We start from the raw sequence: 21,658 nt of genomic DNA, 5'->3' as shown, positions 1-21,658 counted from the left end.
AGCCTAGAATGTGCCAATGTACTCTAGCCTGGAAGACAAAGTAAGATCCTGTCTTTAAAAAAAGAAAAAAAAAAGCAATACACCAAAATAAAAGAATGAAGGATAAAAATTATATAAGCATCTAAAGAGATACAGCAAAGCCTTTGACAAAATTCAATGTACTTTCATGATAAAAACTCTCAACAAATTAAGTATAGAGGGAATGTACCTGTACATAATATAAGCCATATACAATAAGCCCACAGATAACATCATACTCAACAGTGAAAGGCTGAAAGATTTTCTCCTAATATCAGAAACAAGACAAGGGCTCCCACTCTCACAGCTTCTATCCAGCCTAGTACTAGAAGTTCTCTCCAGAGAAATAAGGCATAAATAAATAAATAGCTTCTAAATAAAAAAACGAAGCAGTAAATTGTTTCTGTTTATGTTGACAATATCTCATGTATAGAAAACCCTAAAGATGCCACCGAAATCTTTAAACTAATAAACAAATTTTAAGTGTCATGACTTTTAAAAAATCTATTCACTGAATAACAAACTATCTGAAAAAGAATTTTAAAGTAGCTAGGCAACATGGGAAAACCCATCTCGACAATTAAAAAAATGCAGGGCATGGTGGCACATGCCTGTAGCCCCAGCTACTCAGGAGGTTGATGTGGGAAGATCACCTGAGGCTGGGATGTCAAAGCTGTAGTTAGCAGTGGTTACACCATTGCACTCCAGCTTCAGTGACAGAGTGAGACCCTGTCTTAAAAAAGACATTTTTAAAACTACCATTACAATATCAAAATTTTAAATACTTAGATATACATTTAATGAAGGAGGTGAAAGATCTGTACACTGGAAACTATAAGTCTACACTGAAAACTATAAGACATCAATGAAAGAAGTGAAGAAACACTAATAAATGGAAAGACGTTTAGTTTGCTTGTGTTGGAAAAATTGATATTCTTAAAATGCTTGCATTTTAAGTGACCTACAGCTTCAAAGGAATCTCTACCAAAATCCCAATGCCTTTTTTCAAAGGCTTACAGATTCAAAGAAATCCCTACCAAAATTCTGATGGCCTTTTTTACAGGAATAGAAAAAAAAAATCTAAAACTTTCATAGAACCATAAAAAAGCCCCACATAGCCCAAGCAATCTTGAGGAAAAAGAACGAAGCTGGGGCATGATTTGTCCCAATTTTAAGCTATATCACAAGACTACAGTAATTAAAACAATATGGTAAGAGCATAAGAATAGACACATAGACTGATGGAACAGAAGAGAGAGCTCAGAAATAAAACCACTGATATATGGCAAACTACTATTTGATGAAGGTGCCAAGAATGCACCATGGGGAAAGGGCTATCTCTTCAATAAATGGTATTGGAAAAATTAGATATCTATATGTAAAAGAAAACAACTGGAACTTGGAATGGATTCTTAAATGTAGGACCTGAAACCATAAAGCTCCAAGATAAAGTTTAAGGAAAATTTACCATTGGCAATATATTGGCAATGATAGCAATACTTTCTTTGGACATGACACTGAAAACTCAAACAATAAAAAAAAAAATAAACAGGGGTTTATCAAACTAACAAAATTTTCCTAGCAAAAGTAAGAACTGGGAAAATGAAAAGGAAATCTATGAAATGGGAGAAAATATTTTCAAATTATATGTCTGATAAAGAGTTAATATTCAAAATATATAAGAAACTCTTAAAACTCAATACCAAAATTACAAACACCTTGACTAATAAGTTGGCAAGGGGTCTAAACAGACATTTTTTCCAAAAAGACGTTAATGGCTAATAAACATTTTAAAAGGTGCTCAGTATCATCAATCAGCAGAGAAATGTAAATCAAAGCCACAATTCGGTATCACCTCACACCTGCTAGAATGGTTATAATTAAAACACAAGAGATAAAGTGTTGGTAATGGTGTGGACAAAAGGGAACACTTGTATATTGATAGTGGAAATGTAAGTTGTACATCCATTAAGTAAAGCAGTATGGAGGCTCCTCAAAAACAGAACTACCATAATAATCCAGCAATCTCACTTATAGGTAAAAGTTTAAACAAAATGAGATCAGTATGTTGAAAAGGTATCTGTGCTGGCATATTCATTGCAGGATTATTCACCAGAGCCAAGATATTAAAACAATCTAATTGTCAGCAGATGAAGACAATATTATGTGTATATATATGTACACACACACGCGCACACACAGATGATTATTTAGCCATTATAAAGAAAAAAGATCCTGCCATTTATGACAAGATTGATTAATCTAGAGGACATATACTAAATGAAATAAGGCGGAAAAAGAAAGACAAATATGATTTCACTTATAAATGAAATCTCTCTCTCTCTCTCTCTCTCTCTCACACACACACACACACACACACACACACAAACCCTTAACTTATAAAAGCTGAAAATACAATAATCGTTGCCAGGGCTGGGGGTGGGGAAAATGAGTTTTTGGTCAAAGTATACAAACTTTCAGTTTTAAGATGAATAAATTCTGGGGATCTAATACACAGCATGACAACTATAGTTAATAATACTGTACTGTTTTCTCAAATGTGTTAATATAGTACACAAGTGTCCTCACCACACACACACATACACACACACACACGTAACTCAGTATAGTGATCGATATATTAATTACTTTTATTGTGGTAATCATTTCACAATGTATATGGATATCAAATCATTATGTTTTAATACCTTGAAATATCTAATTTATTATCAACTATGCCTTAATAAAGCTGGGGAAAGAATAAAATGTGAAATGTATACAATAGGCAAAAATCCTGGATATAACTCTAGAAGCAGTGTAATATATATAAAAGATATATGCATATATACATATGCACATAATCATATATGTATATACAGACATTACACATATAGATAGCTAAAGTAAATACATATACATACACACACAGCTTTTGTTTCCTGATAGATTGGCTTTTATTCTACATACAGCTGTTTTGATTTGTAAAATTGTGGTAAAGTGTCTGCAATTACATGCTGGGTACTCCCTATAATGCTGCTCCCAATGTTCCTAGTCTTAGAAGGAACATATCATCTCACAAGTTCATTTTGCAGCTCAGCAGTTTAATGTCGTTAATGTGGGACCACAGTGCATTCATCTACTTGATAGTGAAACCACCCCTATAAATGGGATTCAAGGAAGGTTGCAGTGGCTGTCCATTTTTAATGTCTTCAAATTCCATAAGCAATTTAAAATAAAAAAACTGATAAAATATTTACTAGGTGAACAGCACTATTCTATTCAACCACACTGCATGATAACCTACAAAACCAAAATTCTGAGTATATAGAAACACAAATAATATATGTGTGCCTCCTGTGTATTAGACCCATTAGAGGTTCTTGTGTGAGCATCCCCAAGAAGTAAATCTGAATGTAATCTAAGGAAACATGTCACCTTCCTAACCCTCAGTTCTCCTTCATATGTAAGTGCAGTAAGAAGATTTGACCAGCATCTATCTACACCTTCTAGTTCTAAACTCTATAATTAACTTTTGGTATGTGTAGTAAGTTTTCACTAAAACAAGGAATGATTAATCACCAGTTACCACCAAAAATAAATATTTATAATACCTAATGCCTACATTTAAAATTAAGATATATATATATAGTCAATTTACAGTCTTCTAAGATAAAAGTAAAAATGCTGTATTTCCTCCCTTAATATTTTACCTCTATTATAACACTTTTTGAAGAAAATTTGAATAGAGGAGATCTCCAAGTTTATATGTAAATTGAGTTCCATCCTATCTAGCTTAGGAATTCCCTTAAACTTCTTTACTCTAAGTTTAAACTTCTCTGCCCAGGACATGAGGCACCCCTTTCTTTAGCATATTTCTGCTGTATACACTGTTCATAGTTAGTCCTCTCTGTTATCAGATCTAAACAGTGTAGTATTTATAGGATTTCATGCTATCCCTGGTTTTAGGCATGCACTGGGGATCTTGGAATATATCCCCCCCGTGAATATATTCATTGAGAACACAGTATAAAATTCCCACTGGCGATAAGATAATTTACTATCTTCTTTGGAAATAGTTTGCTCTATTTGTCACAATATTAAAAACGAAATGACTTTGAAACGTGTAGTATGCCTGAAAGTCATCACATGGGGGCCAGTAACATGCAAAAAAAAATCATTACTGTAATCAGAGGGTTGCTGAGTTGTCATTAGCCTTTACAGAATACCTACCGTATGCTAGATAGTCTGCAAATAACTTTATCTTCCCTTTTATTGAATTCCTTCAACTGTCTGGTGAATTATCAATAATTAGTACATGCTTCCAGGCAGAGGAAGTACCTGTGGATGGTGCGTGTTTCAGATGCACTTCTAAATGCAACTGAGTGCTGAGTGAGAGATTAATGCTGATTTAACTCATATCTCACATACCATTGACCACTCATTTATGGCCTCAAAGGTCATCTAAAAAACTGGATCACAATGACAGTTCAATATAATAAAGATGTTACAGATATGAACAAAGTGATAAGGGAACACAGAGAAGAGATCCCCTAACTCTTCAGCCATGGAGAACACTGGGTTTATGAAGGACTCATAGGGGAGAGAAGTGAGTTTTGCAGATGGCTGAAGGTATTCTTGGCAGAGTAAAAAGGATTTAAAAAGGCATTGAAGCTTGAAAGAGCATACAGTGTTAGGAAATGAAATATGGGAATGTGATGGCAAATGATTTCAAGACATGAAAGGAAGGTGAATAGGGTTCATAACATAAAAGTCCTTATACATTTTACAGTAGTTAGCCCTTATTCATGGGGTGACAGATTCCACAATTCCCAGTGCATGCCTAAAACCAGAGATAGCATGAAATCCTACACATACTACACTGTTTAGATCTAATAACTGAGACAACTACTAAGTTCCTAACTCACAGCGTGAATATGCTAAAGAAAGGGATGCCTCATGTCCTGGGCAGGAAAAAGCAGAATACACAAGGTTTCATTACATATCTCAGAAGGGATGCAACTTAAAACTTTCTCATTATTAACTTCTGGAATTGTCCATTGAATATTTTTGGACCACGGAAAGTAAATAATGGATCAGGAAGACTACTGTATTAAGGAATATAAATTATATCCTCATCGCAATGTGGAATCATAGAATGTTTTCAAGCAAGAGAATGCTCTATAACATGATCAAAATTTTATTTTCTGTTTTTAAAAATCCATTCTAGTGTGCTGGATAATAAGGCAAAATAAGATATCATGTGGAAGGATTCTTCCCTCTGGTCCACATATACCAAAATTCCATGCAGATACACACAAGTACTAGATAATATGATTTGTTAAACTTTAAAATATATACAAGCTCAAAATCCAACATAATCTCTCAATCACTGCAAATGAAGTAGTGACTCAAAACTAATCTTGAGTGCAGTAAAAATCACAGTTGCTCACAGGAATGCTGAAACATTTCCTTCATTGATTCATTTGCCATCCATCAGTGCCCTTAAGTCCTTGGTGCAACGTGCTAGGGACAGGGGATGCAATAGTTGAAAACCAAGATAAATAACTACATTCTTCTGAAACTTCTACAGTAGAGGCAAAGCCACACAGCAGAATCTAAACACAAGAAAAGCTGGAACATTTTAGAACTACTTCAATAAACTAGAGAGAATATTATTAAAAACACTCATAAAATATAAAGCATGAGATAAGAATTATCTATGGAAGTGGAGAAACAAGAAGGAAATATTCTTTCTACTTAGGGACACGAATGGAAAAGATTTGCCTAAGAAAGTAGGAACCTTAGGCCTATACCAAGTATAGATGTAGGCTCAGAATTCATAGCAAACAGAAATACATTTATTCTTTTCACATAAGATACTATTAAAAATTGATGATGTACTTGGCCACAAAGAAGCCTCCATAGTTGTAATATCAAAAAGACCAATCAAATAAAAAATCAATAATCATGATTAAAATATAACAAAATACAAAAAAGAACAAAAATGAAAACTATATTTGGAAACTTTTAAGAATGCCTTAATGGTTTTCTTAAAATGCTAAAAAAAAAAGAATGACTTAATTTATAGGAAAAACTCACAATGGAAATGAGAGAATATTAATAAAAATTAAAATTAAATGACTAAAACACATCACATGCATACATATATCAGCTTAAGTAAAACTCAAGAAGTTAAAAACAAAAACCACAGCATAAACTCAAAGTAAAAAAAGAAGTACAAAATAAAACAAATAATAATGTAAACTTAGGACATGGAAAAATCAGTATAAAGACTTTCTAAAAAACCTTAAAAAGTATAAACCTTAAGCAAGACTGATTAAGAAAATAGATTGTACATATAAACAATATTATTATGTAAAGGGATATAATTAAAGGTACAGTAAAGATTTTGAAAAGTTCTGAGAGAATGATATACACATCTTTATGCCAATTAATGCTCAAACTTAAAAAATGAGCAATTTTCTAAACTATTAAATTATTAAAATATAAATTTTCTTAAAAATATAAATTACCAAAATTTACTCAAAAATAGAATAGAAAATCAACACCACATGTTCTCACTCATAGGCAGGTGTTGAACAATGAGAACATAGGGACACAGGGAGGGGAGCATCACACACTGGGGTCTCTTGGGGGGGACCAAGGGAGGGACAGCAGGGGAGTGGAATGGTCGGGGAGGGATAACATGGGGAGAAACGTCAGATGTGGATGACGGGGGGGATGGTGGCAGCAAACCACATTGTCATGTGTGTACCTATGCAACAGTCCCGCATGATCAGCACATGTACCCCAGAACCTAAAGCACAATAAAAAAAATAGAAAAGCTAAACACAGCAATTATTAGAGAAATTAAACCAGTAGAAAATTCTTCCTATGCAAGAATATCTAATAGTTTAAACTATTGATAAATGTTAACAAATCTTTATAAAATGGATAACTTCAAAGTAGTAGAAATTTGACTATAGAAGTAGGATAGCTACAGAAGGAATGTACCTAATTAATTTTCTATGGGCGGTATAAGCTTGATACTGAAATCAGAAAAGACAGTATATGATACAATTACATGCCAATATCACAGATGAGTAAAAGCTTAAAGAATATTTTGCAATTAATCCAGCAGTGTGCACATATGTACGTATGTACACATCTGGCCACGCCGTGTTTACCCTGTGATAAAACCATGCTTTAACAATGTAAAATTCATTAGTGAAACCTCCACTTCCAGGAAAAATAGACCTACTCACCCCATTACTCCCACCAAATCGAACTAACAACTCTGGTCGTTATATGTGAAATATGATAAACTCTGAAAATTGGAGAGCAGAAGTCAGATTAGCTATTGATCTTAAGACTCAAAGACTGAACTTCCACCCAAAAGAAGCAGTATTGAGGTGCGCCTCTCTTCCTCACTGAAATGGTGTTAGAAGAAGAATGTGGAATCACAGATTGCTTTCAAGCAAGGGAATGACCTCGTTGAGAGACCTAGTTGAGAGTCAGGACTGTGACCACTTCTCAGTAGTAATGAGGTTAATCCTGATATTAGTGATGATCATATGGGAAGCAGCAATTAGGTACTCATTTTTCTCCCAATTAGGTTTCTATAAGCAGAGGCTTAGTGGGAAGTCATAACTCCCAGCCATTTACAGCAGTAACATAAAGCCATTCCCACTTGGGTATCAATGGGGGCAGACTAAAGAAGATGGACTTCCAAGTCAATCTAGTAGAAATGAATCAGAGCTCCCTTTCAATCACTTGAAAAATATCAAAACATGCCAGCTAAAACAAATACTTTAATAAGATCCAAAGTCTTAAACATAATACCCCAACTGTTCAGGATTCCAGCAAAAATTTCTTGTCATATCAAGAACCAGTGAGACATCAAAGGGAATGAGAAAACATAATCAACAGCTGCAAATGTGAACACACAGATGTTAGGATGACAGGACAAGGATTCTAATGCCGCTAAAACAAAATGCTTCAAAACAATTCTAAATATGTCTGAAACAAATAAAAATAGTTTTCTTGAAGAAGTAGAAAGATGCAGCAAATAAATTAAGGATACAAAAACAAATATTTGTATAATATCCATTTTTCCAATCCATGAGCATAGAATGATTTTCCATTTATTTGTGTTATCTCTGATTTATTCAGCAGTGCTTTGTACTTCTTGCAGAGATCTTTCACCTCCTTTGTTAGCTGCATCTCTTGGTATTTCATTTTCTTTGTGGCTACTGTAAATGTGATCATGTTTTTTATTTCACTCTCAACATCAACACTGTTGGTAGATAGAAATGCTGCTGATATTTGTACTTATTTTGTATCCTGAGACTTTATTGAAGTCATTTATCTGTTCCAGGAGTCTTTTGGCAGAGTCTTTAGGATATCCTAGGTATAGAATCATATCATCAGAGAAGAGAGTTCGACTTCCGGTTTTTCTATTCAGATGCCTTTTATTTCCTACTGTTGCTTGATTGCTCTGGCTAGGAATTCTAGTACATGCTGAAAAGGAGTAGTAAAGTGATCATCCTTGTCTTGTTCTAGTTCTCAAGTAGGATGGTTCAAGTTTTTTTGTTTTTGTTATATAGATATATAGATTCTCTCTCTCTCTCTCTCTCTCTCTCACACACACACACACACACACACACACACACTTCTTTAAGTTCTCAGATACATGTGCAGAATGTGCAGGTTTGTTACAAAGTACATATATGCCATGGTGGTTTACTGCACTCATCAACTTGTTATCTCCATTAGGTATTTCTCTTAATGCTATCCCTCCTTTAGGCTCTCACCCCTGAAAGGTTCTGGTGTGTGATGCTCCCTTCCCTGTGTACATGTGTTCTCATTGTTCAGCTCCCACTTAGTGAGAATATATGGTGTTTGGTTGTCTCTTCATGTGTTGGTTTGCTGAGAATGATGGTTTCCAGTTTCATTCATGTCCCTGCAAAGGACATGAACCATCCTTTTTATGGCTACATAGTATTCCATAGTTTGTATGTGCCACATTTTCTTTATCCAGTCTATCATTGATGGGCATTTGGGCTGGTTCCAGGTCTTTGCTACTGTGAACAGTGCCACAATAAACATATTTGTGCATGTGTTTTTATAGAATTATTTATAATCTTTTGACTATATACTCAGTAATGGGACTGCTGGGTCAAATGGTATTTCTAGTTCTAGATCCTTGAGGAATTGCCACACTGCCTTCCACAATGGTTGTACTAGTTGACATTCCCACCAACAGTGTAAAAATGTTCCTATTTCTCCACAGCCTCACCAGCATTTGTTGTTTTCTGACATTTTAGTGATCACCATTCTAACTGTCATGAGATGGTAACTCATTGTGGTTTTGATTTGCATTTCTCTCATGACCAGTGATAATGAGCCTTTTTTCATATGTTTGTTAGTTTCATAAATGTCTTCTTTTGAGAAGTGTCTGTTCATATCCTTTGCTCACCTTTTGATGGGGTTGATTTTTTTTCTTGTAAATTTGCTTAAGTTCTTTGTACACTCTGGATATTAGCCCTTTGTCAGGTGGATAGATTACAAAATTTTTCTTCCATCCTGTAGGCTTCCTGTTCACTCTAATGATAGTTTCTTTTGCTGTGCAGAGCTCTTTAGTTTAATTAGACGCCATTTGTTGATTTTGGCTTTTTTGCCATTGCTTTTGGTGGTTGGGTCATGAAGTCTTTGCTTATGCCTATGTCCTGAATGATATCGCCTAGATTTACTTCTAGAGTTTTTAAGGTTTTAGGTCATACATTTAAGTTTTTAATCCATCTTGAGTTAATTTCATCAGTGTAGTATGGGAGTTTCAGTACCAAACAATATTTATGTATTTGTTTTTTTTCTTTGTGTCAGCTTCTTCTTCAACTATTTTGCAGCTTTTTATTTGGTACATGTTCATTTTTGATTGCTGTGTTTCTAAGTAGGTTGACCTCTATACTATTCATTACATAATGTGCCTCTCTGTTAGTTTTCTTTGCTTTGAAGTCTACTTTATCTAACATTAGCACAGCTACTATTGCAGATTAATGTTTGTATGGTCTATCTTTTTCCATGGTTTACTTTCAAACTGCCAATATCATTAACTTTAGATTAACTTCCTTATAGACAACATATATTTGAGGCATGTTTTTAAACGACTTTTTAATCTCTTTTATTTGGTTTATTTAAACCATTTCATGTAATTCTTGATATATTAAGGCTTAATCTTATTATTTTATTTTTTGTTGTCTGTTCGCTCTGATTTTCATTTCTGCATTTTCTTTTTTCTTGCATTGCTTTAGATTACTTGAACTTTTTTTTAGTAGTTAAGTGTATTTCTTTGTATTGTTTTCTAGAGGTTACTCTAGGTACTATATTATGTATAAGTCTTCTTTTGCTTAAAACTTACCACAGACTTTAATCCATGATATTGGCAGTTTGAAAGTAAACCATGGAAAAAGATAGACCATACAAACAATAATGTGATAGAGCAATAGAAACTGTGCTAATATTAGATAAAGTAGACTTCAAAGCAAGAAAACTAAAAGAGAATTACATTATAAAATGATACACAGGTCAATCTACTTAGAAGACATAGCAATCAAAAACGAACATGCACCAAATAAAAAGCTGCAAAACAGAGGAAGCAAAATGCCACCAAGGAAAAATAAACAAATCCACAAATGTTGTTTGAGGCTTTAACTCCCATACTACACCAATGAAATAATCAAAAGTATATCTTAACAGAGAAAGAGATATACCATGTTTGTGATTTGGAAAAGTTACCATAGCAAGATATAAATAATCCCCAGATTTATATAAAAGCTTAACACAATTCTTATGAAAACCTTGAGTTATTTTTAGTTAAGTACAGGAGTGCTCAAAATTTATATGGAAAGATAAGGGAACTACAGTAGCTAAAAACAATCCTGACAAAAAAGAATGAAATGGGAGGAATTACTTTATTAAATTAAGATTATTTTATATTTATAGCAACCAAGACTGTGTGGTGTTGGTAAATGAAATTGCATTTAGATTCATCAAACAGGTTAGAGAGCCCAGAAAAAGACTCACACATTTATGGTCAACTGATTCTTTTGGCAAAGATTCAAAAGCAATTCAATAGAAGGTAAACTTTTCAACAACTAGTGCTTGAGCAATTGGATATTCATAGGCAAAAATAAAAATAAATTTTAAAAAGAGAAACCTTTACCTAAATTTCATATATTCTGCAAAAATTATCTCAAAATTGACCATAGATTTAAATGTAAAATATAAAAATATAAAACTCTTAGGAGAAAATTTCAAGACATATTGCTTGGGGATTAATTCTTAATAATAATATCATAAGCATATATGAAAAGAATCAGTAATTTGGACTTCATCAACATTTAAAAAATTGTTCTTAGAAGGACTTTGTAAAGAGGATAAAAAGAGAAGCTATGAACTAGAAGAAAGAAAATTGCAAATCACAAATCCACCAAAGAACATATCTGTAATATGTAAAGAACTACTCTCAGAATTCAACAGAAAAAAATGTACTATGGAAATTGGCAAAAGACATAGACAGTCATTTCACTAAAGAGGACATATGGATGACAAACAAGCATATGAAAGGATAACCAACATTCATAGCTATTTAGAAAATGTGAATAAAATCCATAATGAAATGTCTCTATACACTTAACAGAACAAATAAAACAAAAAGCAGGGAAAATACCAAATGGTGGAGAGGATGTGGTAAAACCGGATCTCATGTATGAAGTCATAAAGCTAAACATACACTCACAATTCAACTAGCAATTACACTTTTTGGCATTTATCCTAGAGAAGTGAAAATATGTACACACAAAAATCTACATAAGATTGATCATAGCAGCTTTTTTTTTAATAGGCAAAGACTGGAAATAACTAAAGATTTCATTAATAGATGAATAAACAAACTGTGGCAAATCCATATCACAGCATATTAGTCAGCAGTAAAAGTGAATGAACTATGGATACATGTAACAATTTGGATAGATTTCAGGGCATTATGCTAAGAGAAAAAAGCCAGTCTCCAAAGATCAGAAGTTATATATTCATGGAATGATAAAAATAAAAAACAGATTAGTGGTTTTCAGGAGTTATAAATGGTTAACGAAGGGGAATAGTGCAAGTGATTATAGAGACAGAACCAGGGAGAGAGCTTTGTCCTGAAGGAATAGGTCTGTAGTTTGATTACAATGGAGCTTATACAATTTACACATGTATGATAAAATGACATTGAACTATATACATGCACATTATACCAATACAAAATTCCTGTTTTTGATATTGTACTGTATGTACATGAGATGAAACTGCTGGGAGAAACTGGAGAAGGATACCTATAACTGGCCTACTATCCCTAAAACTTCTTGTGAATCCATATTTGTTTTTCAAATAAGCAGTTTTAAAAATAATTGCTAAAAGAAAAATAAATCACAAATTTGATTTAATCAAGATTTAAAGTTTGCTCTTTGAAAGATATCTTTAAAAAATGAAATACTAAGAAAACATACTAAGAAATATAAAAAAATACATATGAAAATAATGTATATTATCTGTAATATTTATATGTCCATATAAATGTATAGATATATAAACACACATAGATATTCATTACATCTCTCTCTAGTTGTACCTAGAATACTATATTAAGATAAGAAACTAATTTACAAGTGGACAAAAGAATTGATGGAGACTGTGCAAGAGAATATATGAAGAGCGAAAAGTACACATAAAGATACTCAACATCATTAGTCTTTGGTAACAAAATTTGAAACCATAAGATACCGTGACACATACTTTATAATAGCTGCAATTAAAAAGACTGACAATAATAAGTGTTGATAAGATGTAAAGCAACACAAATTCTGTTATACTTCAGGGAAGAATGTAAAATACTACGATCACTTTGGAAACAGGTTAGCTATTACTTAAAAATTTAAACATTTACCATATGACCAATTTCTTCCACTACTAGAAGGAAAAGTTAAAATACATGTTCACATGAAGGCTTAAATGCAAAATTTCATAGAAGCTTTATTAATAATACCCAAATAAGTAACATAAATGTCAATCAATAGATGAATGTATAAACAAATTTGCCATATCCAAACAAGAAATACAGTGCTGATAAATATATAAATATGCATAGGTCTCAATACTATTGTGCTGAGTGAGAGAAGCTAGATGCAAAACTGTGCACACTGTATTATTCCATTATTTGAAATGCAAGATCAAACAAAACTTATACTGATGAAAATCAGATCAACAGCTGCCTTCATAGCAGATTAAGAGAACTGACTACAAAGGGGCATGAGAGAATATTTTGTGGTCATGGAAAGTTTTTTCTATCTTGATTGTGAAGTTGGCTACATGGGTTTATACAGCAGCCAAAATGTACCAAACTGCACACATGCAATGGATGCATTATACATGGAGAGAGATTATACCTCAAAGAAGTTAATTTAAAAAAATCTATTGGTACAATTCACCATGTTAAATAATTGAAAAAAAAACTAAAACTACCTCATTATATAAACTGTTTTTAATAAAATTAGACATTTATTCACATCTGCCAAAAACTAACTGATGAAGCAAAACAAAGTACAAGCATTTTAAGAAACAAGAATCTCCAGAAATTTCTTTGATCTGATAAAATATATTCCTTAAAAATATAGCATACCATTTAGAAATTACTAAATGTAAGGTCAGAAATTAGGCACATGCCTGTTACCACTTTTACAATTTAACAAAGTGCTCCAAAGCCCTATCTAATGAAATAAAAATATATATATAATGGGACAAGATTGGAACAAAATCATAATTTACATACTGGCTATAATATTAGCAAATATTACTGGCTACATAAAAATTTCAAAGGAACCAATAGAGAGGCTATTAAAATCAGTAAGATTATTTGTTAAGGTCACTCTATATAAGACAAACAAAAAACTCGATGCTATGCCCATATTTTAATGATTAAAAAATAGGAAATGCAGTACAAAAATAATGCATTCACAATGGCATAAAGATAATATTATATACATAATATAAATCTAACAAAACTAGTGCAAGACCTTCACTGAGAAAAATATAAAGCATTATTGAAAGAGATAAAAGAGTACATTAATAAATTGGCATAATTTTATAGGTAAATAGTTTATATAGTTGTCTAAAAATTAATATATAAAGACAATATACTCAGAATCCACAGAACAATAAGATTATTTCAAAGACTTCTACAAAAATAGTCAAGCAAACACTGAAAAAAGGGAGAAAAAGAAGAGCAGCATTGCCCTATTAAATATAAAGGGAAATTTAAAAGCTGTGATAATTGAGAAAGTACAATATTGTCATAGAACACATTTAAATAATTATTGCAACCAGAGAGCCCCCAGATACACACACAAAGCACACACACACAGGCATACCACAGAAACATTGAAGACTCAGTTTCAGACCACCACAATAAATACTGCAATGAAGTGAGTTACATAAAGTTTTTGGTTCTCTAGTTCAATAGCATTATGTCTAAAACATAATGTGCATGCCTTAATTAAAAATACTTTATTGCTAACAACACTAACAATCATCTGAGCCTTCAGCAAGTTTTAATCTTTTTGCTGATGAAGGGTACTGCCTCCATGTTGATGGATGCTGACTGATCAGGATGGTGGATGCTGAAGGGTGGGGGTGACTGTGACAATTTATTAAAATAAGAGAACACGATGCTTGCCACATCCATTGACTCTTCCTTCTGGGAAAGATTTCCCTGTATCTTGTAATGCTGCTTGATTGCATTTTCTCCATAGTAGAAATTCTTTCAAAGTTGTAGTCCATCCTCTTAAACCCTGCTTCTGCTTTATCAACTAGATTTATATAATATTGTAACTCTTTTGTTGTCATTTTAACAATGTTCATAACATCTTCACCAGGAGCAGATGCCATCTCAAAAACCCATTTACTTTGCTCATCCATAAGAAACAGCTCCTCACCTATTGAAGTTTAGTCATGAGTGCAGCAGTTCACTCCCATCTTCAGGCTGCGTTTCCAATTCCACTTCTCTTGTTAGTTCTACCATAACTGTAGTCACTTCTTCCGCTGAAGTCTTGAATCCCTCAAAGTCATCCATGAGAGTTGGAATTAGCTTTCTCCAACTATTAATGTTGGTATTTCAACCTCCTCCCATGAATCACATATGTTCTTAATGGCATCTAGAATGGTTAATCCTTTCCAGAGGGTTTTCAATTGACTTTTCTTAGATTCATCTGATAAATCACTATTTGCGGCAGCTATAGCCTTACAAAATGTGTTCCTTATAAGACTTGAGAGTCAATACTACTCCTTGATCCATGGGCTGCAGAATGGATGCTATTTTTGTAGGTGTGAACACATTAATCTGCTTGTATATCTCCATCAGAGCTCTTGAGTGACCAAGTATACTGTAAATGAGCTGTAATATTTTGAAAGCAATCTTTTTTTATGAGCAGTAAATTTTGACAGTGGACTTAAAGTATTCAGCAAACCATGTTGCCAATAAATGTGCTATTATCCAGGTTTGTGGCTCCATTTACAGAGCACAAGTAGAGTAGATTGAGCAAAATGGAGCATGGAATTAACTCCTAATAAGAGAATCAGTTTGCTCTTTGAAGCTTGGAAGCCAGGCATTGACGTCTTTTCTCTAGCTTTAAAAGTCCTGGTGTCATTTTCTTCCAATGCAAGGCTGTTTTTTCTAAACTGAAAATTCGTTGTTTAATGTAGTTACCTTCTTAAATTATCTTAACTAGATCTTCTGGATAACTCGCAGCAACTTCTATATAAGCACTTGCCTTGCACTTTTATCTTATGGAGACAGCTTATTTCCTTGTACCTCATGAACGACCTCTGCCTACTTCAAACTTCTTCTGTGGCTTCCTCACTTCTCTCACCATTCATAGAACTGTGGAGCCTTAGGGCCCTGCTCTGAATTAGGCTTTGGCTTATGGAAGAAAATGCTGTGGCCAATTTGATCTATCCAGATCACTAAAACTTTCTTTATATCAGCGATAAAGCTGTTTTGCTTTTTTTTTTTTTTTTTTTTTTTTTTTTTTTTTTTTACTATTTGCATATTCACTGAAGTAGTAATTTTAATTTCCTTCAAGAACTTTTCCTTATGCAACTTGGCTGTATGGCACAAGAGGCCTACCTTTCAGCCTACTTGACTTTTGATAAAAGAGAGAAAAATAAGGAATTAGCCATGTGTGAAGTAGTCGGAACATACACAACATTTTTTAAGTTCACCATAATAAATGGGCACAGAATATGATGCCCCAAAACAATTAGAATAGTAATATCAAAGATTGCTGACAACAGATCACTATAATGCATGAAATAATTGTAAAAAAAGTAAAATATTGCAAGAATTACCAAATGTAATACAGAGATATGAAGTGAGACTGTTCTAGAAAAAATAATACCTAAGAACTTATTCAATGTAGGATTGCCACAAACCTTCGATTTGCAGAAAACTCAGTATCTTTCCACTTTCCTTTACTGAATAATGATAGAAGCTACAATATAAAGTCACCCATCAAAGAAAAGGCCAGGACCCAGTGGCTTCACCACTGAATTCTACTAAACATTTAAGAAAAACTAACACCAATTCTACTCAAACTCATCAGAAAAAAAAAAAAAAAAAAAAAAAAACTGAAGAGGAGTAAATACTTCCAAACTCATTCTATAAGGCCAGAATTACCCTAATATGAAAAAAAAGACAAGGACAGAATGACAACAAAAAACTACAGTGCAATATCACTGATGAACATACACACAAAGTCCTCAACAAAATACTAGCAAACCAAATTCAACAACATGTTGAAAAGATCATTCACCATGATTACATGGGATTTATTACTAGGATGCAAGTATGATTCAAGATGCTCACATCAATCAATATGACACATCACATTAACAGAACCAAAAAAAAAAAATCCCAAAAAACTTAAGATCATTTTAATAGATGCTGAAAAAGCATTTGATAAAATTTAACATCCTTTCATGTTAAAAACCTCAACAAATTGAATATAGAAGGAACATATCTCAAAATAATATAGGCCATAAATGACAAACACACAGCTAACATACCAAACAGGAAAACATGAAAAGACTTTCCTCTAAAATCTAGAACAAGACATGGATGCCCAAACTGGAAGTCCTGGCCAAAGTAAATAGCCAGAAAAATTAAAAAAGGACATTTAAACTGGAAGGGAAGAAGCTGAAATATTCTTATTCACAGATGAGATGATATTATATTAGAAAATCCTAGACTCCACAAAAAATTATAAGAAGTGGTAAATGAATTCAGTATAGTTGCAGGTTAGAAAATCAACATACAAAAGTTAGTAGCATTTCTATATATCAACAGTAAACAATCAAAATTAAAAAATCAAGAAAGCAATCAGATTAAAATAGCTACAAGAAGAAAATACTTAGGAATCAATTCAACCAAAGAAGTAAAACATCTATATAAGAAAAACTATAAAACGCTGATGAAAAAAAAAAAAATGAAGAGGACACAAGAAAGTAGATATTTCATGTTCACAAATTAGAATAAGTAATGTTGTTAAAATGAACATAGTACCCAAAGAAACCCACAGATTAAATGTATTCTCCATGAAAATGACAATATCATTTTTCACAAAAATAGAAAAAAAAATTGTAAAATTCATATGGAACCACAACAGACCTCAATTGGCCAAAGCAATATTTTTGTTCAGGGGGAAAAAATGCTTAAGCATCACATTATCAGACTTCAAAATATACTACAAAACTATACTAAAAATAACAGCATGGTATTGGCATAAAAACGGACACACAGACCAAAGAAACAGAATAGAGAGATCAGATATAAAACTGCACATTTACAGCCAACTCATCTTCGACAAAGGTGCCAAGAGCATATAATAGGAAAAATAGTCTTCTCAATAAATGGTTTTGGACTAGACACACTGGTACACGCTTTTAAACCCAGCACTTTGGTTGGTCATGACGGGTGAATCACTTGAGCTGAGGAGTTCAAGACCAGCTTGGGCAACATGGAGAAAACCCATCTCTACAAAAAAAATACAAAAGATAGCTGGGCTAGTGGCATGTGCCAGTAGCCCCAGCTACTCAGAGGCAGAAGTGGGAAGATCACTTGTGCCCCAGAGATTGAGGCTACAGTGAGCCAAGATTGTTCCACTGCAATCCAGCTTGGGCGACAGAGTGAGACCCTGTCTTTAAATAGAGAGAAAGAGAAAAAGTGAGAGTGAAAAAAAGAGAGAGAGAGAAAAAAGAAGTTCAGAAAAAACTACTCATGCAGAAGAATGAAACTAGACCTCTACCTCATATCATACACAAATCTCAAATCAAAATGGATTAAAGACTTTAAGGCCTGGAACTATAAAACTATTAGAAGATAATACTGTAAAAGCACTCGAGAATATCAGACTGGGAATTTTTTGTGTAAGACCTCAAAAGAACAGAAAACAGAAGGAAAAATTGAAAAAAATTGGATTACATCAAGGTAAAGTCTTGCACAACAACAACAAAAAATAAAAATAAAGTGAAGAGATATCCTAAGAATGGATATCTTATTTGCAAACTATCCATCTGACAAATAATTAATAATCAGAATATATAAGGAGCTCAAGAAAAAACTATTCGGAAGCAAAAATAGGCTAAAGATCTGAATGGACATTTATCAAAATAAGACATACAAATGGTATATGAAAAAATGCTCACCATCTATAATCATCAGGAAAATGCCTATCAAACCCATAATGTGATATCATCTCGCCCTAGTTAGAAAAGTTACTTATCAAAATGATCAGTAATAATGATGCTGGCAAGGATATGGAGAAAGGGAAACCCTCATATACTGCTGCTAAGAATGTGAGTTAGTACAGCCACTGTGGAAAACTCTATGGAGGTTTCTCAGAAAACTTAATGTCACTATATGCTTCAGCGATTCCATTACTAGACATATATCCAAAAGAAAGAAAACCAATATATTAAAGAAATGTCTGCATTCTCATGTTTATTGCAGCACTATTCACAATCGCCAAGGTGTGGAATCAACCTAAGTTCCCATCAATGGATGAATGTATAAAGTTAATGTGGCATATATACACAATGGAAAAATTATTCAGTTAAAAAAGGAATCAAATTTTGTCATTTGCAACAACATAGATGACACTGGAAGTTATTATGTTTACTGAAATAAACTGAGCATAGAAAAATAAATATTGCGTGTTCTCACTCATCCATGAGAGTTAAGAGAGTGGACCTCTTGAAGTTAGCTAGTAAATTGGTGGTTACCAGAGGCTGGGAAGGGTATGGGGGAACAGAGGATAAACATAGGCTGATTAGTGGGTAAAAATATACAGTTAGATAGAAAAAAATAAGACATCATGTTCAATAGAACAGAAGCATGAGTATACTTTATGATAATTTATTGTATATTTCAAAATAACTAGAAGGGGATATTTCAAATGTCTTTAGCATAAAGAAAAAACAAATAATTAAGATGATGAATATTCCAATTACACTGATTTGATATATACACATTTTTAAAAAGTGTTAGATTATCACATGCACCTTGAAAATATGTACATCCATTGTACATCTATTATGCTTCAATTAAAACAATAAAAATTCTGGGAACGATAGAGGAGAGGAGCAGACAAGAAGAAACAATATAAATGTATTTATTGCCACTGAACTATACACTTAAAATGATGTGGATGGCAAATTTTATATTTTACCTCACTTAAAAAAATTAAATGACTATAAAAAGAATCCAATGAGGTGGTAGCTTCTTTAGAAAGCCATCCTTGATACTGTTAGTGTCTCCTTTTTCTATGCATCTACTGCTGCCTTATCAGGTCATATAAGTTATACCATAATTTATAAATCACATACTTTTATCTTTTTTACAGGTTGAGAGCATGTAAAAAAAAAAAAAGGAAATTGTGTAACCCCCGTCTCTACTGAAAATACAAAAATTAGCTGGGCATGGTGGCGTGCGCCTGTAGTCCCAGCTGCTCAGGAGGTTGAGGCAGGAGAATTGCTTGAACCCGGGAGGCAGAGGTTGCAGTGAGCTGAGATCGCACCATTGCACTCCAGCCTGGGCAACAAGAATGAAACTCCGTCCCATTAAAAAAAAAGGGGGGGGGGAATCATGTCACTCATCTCAGTAACCATAGTGTCCTCACATTATCCCCAGTGCTAGGTGTATAGTAATTAATGAATATTTCTGAAAAGGAATTATTTGAATTCCCACATCCTTGAGTAAACTATAATTGATAGTGCCTTTTAAGTTTTGTCTAAATGAAATCAAATAGAACTTTAAAGAAAAAAATTTACAAATTACTTTTAATATGTTTATGATGGATAACCCAATTACACTGATTTGATCTTTATACACTATATGAATATCAATTTATTACATGTACCCCCCAAAATGTACATTGATTATGTATCAGTTTTAAAAAGTAAAGAAAATGGTACCTGTGAAGTGTGAAGCACAATAAAGCAAACTGCAATAAAACCAGATAATGCCTGTATGTGGGGACTTATTTACTATTAAAAAAAAAAGGAAAGAAACAGCAGCACAAAACTACAGGGAAAGATGTGATTGATACGATTGGCACAACTGGTTTCTATCTGGAAGAAAGAATGAAAAAAGTTAGCTTCCTTTCTCAAAGCATGTACACAAATATATTTTTGTACATTAAACCTTCAATGTAATCTTCTAAAATTCATATGAAATGTAGAAAATATATATGTATCTGTGTAAAAATGAGCTAAAAATATCTTAGGTTTCTGAAAGCATAAGTCATGAAGGATAAGAATGATCAGCCTAAGCAGATTACACGTAAAAATAGATAATAAAATTTAACAACAAAAGAACAGAAGATATTTGCAGAACAGAGAACAAATGGAGGATTAGCATCTATAACAAAAGAACTTGAAAAACAATCCAATAGAAAAGTGGGGAATGCATTTTAAATTCCAATTCATTAAGTGGAAATCTGAATTAACAATAAAGGAAAATGCTCAAGTCTTTAGCCATGAAAATTGTGAAATCACTATAGTAGCAATATATTATTTCAAATCCATATGGAATGGAAAATTATTAACTACCTGAGACTACCACATTCTTATGCATGGAAACTTTCATACAGTGCTGCCTGTAACAAAAATGTATACAAACATTGTGAAGAAATAAATAGCAACATCTAATAAGTTTGAAACTTGCTAATCTCTTGGCTCAAAAATTCTGCCTCTAGGTACATGACATAAACTCTTACACATAGGTAGCAGGCTACATGGAGAAATATGTTTACTGCATTACTTGTAGTAGCAAAAATATATATATATATATATATATATGGTCCAGTATAAATGCCCATTAATAGGGAAAGGATAAGTTTTGCTATGTTTATGTAATGGAATATGTTAAAATGAATGAATTAGACTGATAGGCATCAGTGTGAGTATTTTTCAAAAACCTAAAACAGAGTGAAAAAAGCAAATTGACAAATGTGGCACATATACACCATGGAATATTATGCAGCAATCA

The 21,658-nt window shown here is 32.9% G+C and overlaps 1 protein-coding gene across 1 annotated transcript in view; it reads right to left on the bottom strand.

The window, feature by feature from the left end:
- UNC13C (unc-13 homolog C) overlaps positions 1-21,658 on the bottom strand; it is a 640,690-nt gene that overhangs the window by 518,926 nt on the left and 100,106 nt on the right. The gene's annotated exons all lie outside the window — the stretch shown is intronic.

Source organism: Callithrix jacchus, chromosome 8 (genome assembly GCF_049354715.1).
Source record: "Callithrix jacchus isolate 240 chromosome 8, calJac240_pri, whole genome shotgun sequence".
In the NCBI taxonomy this organism is placed as follows: domain Eukaryota; kingdom Metazoa; phylum Chordata; class Mammalia; order Primates; family Cebidae; genus Callithrix; species Callithrix jacchus.
The sequence above is the reverse complement of the archived record's forward strand: the minus strand, read 5'-3'. Positions and strand labels throughout refer to the sequence as shown.